Below are 2,207 nucleotides of genomic sequence, written 5' to 3'. Positions count from 1 at the left end.
CGGGATGCGGGACGAGCACGGCCTCCCGTTGCTGCGGTGACGGCGATGGAGGCACAGGCGGTTCCCGGCTTTTCCCGAGCACCCAGACACGGAGGGGGGTTGGGGGTTCAGCCCTGCCGGGGGATGGGAACCGGGGGCTTCCTCTTCTCCAGGGGGACACAGGTCAGGGCTGGGACATTCGGGGGTTGATGGTGGGGGGAGATCTGAGCTCTACCCCCCCCCGGTCCCCGGCAGGGCCGGTCTCGGCTCCCCGCCGAGCGCAGCGGCCGCAGCGGCGCCGGGATCCGCAGCCTGCGGGGAGGGGCTGCGGCCGCACCTTCGTCTGCCGAGCTCGAGACACGACGGGAAAGGGGGGCCAGGACTGCGGGGAAGGGGGGCAGGGCTGCGGGAAAGGGGGGCCAGGACTGTAGGATGGGGGAAGCCGGGGGTGCAGCGGTGCTCCACCACCACGATGGGCACTGTCCCACAGGACATGGTGTCCCCTCACCCAGGCAGGGCCATGGGCTGCCGTGGGCACAACCCTGGGGGGCCACGATAGCTCGTGGTCCTGGGCACCCAGCCCCTCCAACCCCCAGGGCTGCCCCCCTCTGCTCAGGGAACCCCGGGACTGGCTCAGGCCACAGTCAGGGACTGGATTCATCCAGCAAGTTCCTGGCAGGGCAGACGCTGCAGCAGATGAAGCAGCATCTGCGCTGCCCACCACACCCCACGGCCCTCCGCGCTGCCCACGGCGCCCACTGCCCACCCCACCGTCCTCTGTGCTGCCCACCCCCCATCTCACTGCTGCCCACCCCACCGTCCTCTGTGCTGCCCGTCCCTGCACCGCCGTGCCCACGGTGCCCATGGCTTTGCCCCCCACACGGGGCCACCTTGGCCAAGGCAGGGCTGGGGGGGCCCCACAGCTGGCCCCCCAAGCTCCCCACACCCCTCAGCTCGGCAGCAGCAGCTCTGGGGACAGGGCTGGGGACAGGGCCGTGGCCACCAGCCGAGCGCAGCCGCCTCGCCAGAGCCACATCTGAGCCCCCGACCGGCTGCGGCTCCCGGAGCCCCCGGGGGACGTTAAACAAACAGCGTGTTGTCACCAGCGCCGGCTGATCGACCCGGCCCCGGGGACCCCCGGCCACAGCAAAGCCCCCCCGGGGAGCACAGGCCGCGCACAGGGGTCGGGGCACACACGGGGACACGGGGACATGTGGGACCTGTGCCCTCCCCACGCGCGGCATCGACCCCCTGCAGCCCCCCAGCCTCCCCCCCAGCACCTGCTCACATGTGCAGACACGTATGTGCACAGACATGTATGTGCACACGCACGTCATGACCTGCGGGTGGATGTGGGGCTACGGTGGGGTGAGCGTTGGGGTCCCCAAGACCCCCAGCAGAGCCCCCACCTCGCACACGGACCCCCCTCCCACCCCACGGCCCAGGGCGCCCGTGGGAACCAGGGGACAGGAAGGTGCCAGGGCAGCCCCGGTTCCCCCCATCCCGCTCGGGGACGCGGCTCTGGCACCCTCGGGGTGCCCCGGGTGCGGCCGAGGTGCTGCTTCAGAAGCCGAGATTTTGGAGGGACCGGTTTGGGAGGTGGATTTGGGGTGCGGGTTTGTGGGAAGGGTTTGGGGTGCGGTTTTGGGGGCGGTTTGGGGGCTCCAGGTCCGGGGCTCGGCCCCAAGCCCCGGCCCAGCCTTGCCGGGGGAGCATCGGGGCGGCCGCGGGAGCCGAGCCCGCATCGGCGTGGGGGGAGCTGCGGCCCCCCCTGCAGACACCCCCCGCCTCGCCCGCGGGATGGGGATGGGGTGGGAAGGGGGATGGGATGGGGATGAGGGTGGGATGGGGACGGAGATGAGGATGGGGACGGTCGGTGCTGCTCCCCCCGCCCGGGGACTCCCCGCCGAGCCCCGGCATTGTCCGGCCTTTGTCCCCGCGGGATGCGGGACACGTTCCGCCCGACCCCCTCGATTCCCCCCGATCCCTCCGATCCCCCCTGCACCCCCGGCCCCCCAATATCCCCCCGATCCCCCCGATCCCGCGGGATGGAGCCGCACCCGCCGCACGATCCAGCGCAGCCAGGGCCGGGGGCACCCCCACCGCGGGGGGGTCTCACATCAGGGCACCCCCGTCAGCGCATCCAACCCCCCCAACCCCATCCAACCCCCATCCCCCCCTCCCCCGGCCCCACCGCGCAGCCCCCCCAGTCCCCCCAGTCCCCGGCG

This window comes from Lepidothrix coronata, unplaced genomic scaffold, assembly GCF_001604755.1.
Source record: "Lepidothrix coronata isolate B3197 unplaced genomic scaffold, Lepidothrix_coronata-1.0 Scaffold233, whole genome shotgun sequence".
NCBI classification, from domain to species: Eukaryota; Metazoa; Chordata; class Aves; order Passeriformes; family Pipridae; genus Lepidothrix; species Lepidothrix coronata.
This window is presented reverse-complemented; position numbering follows the sequence as displayed.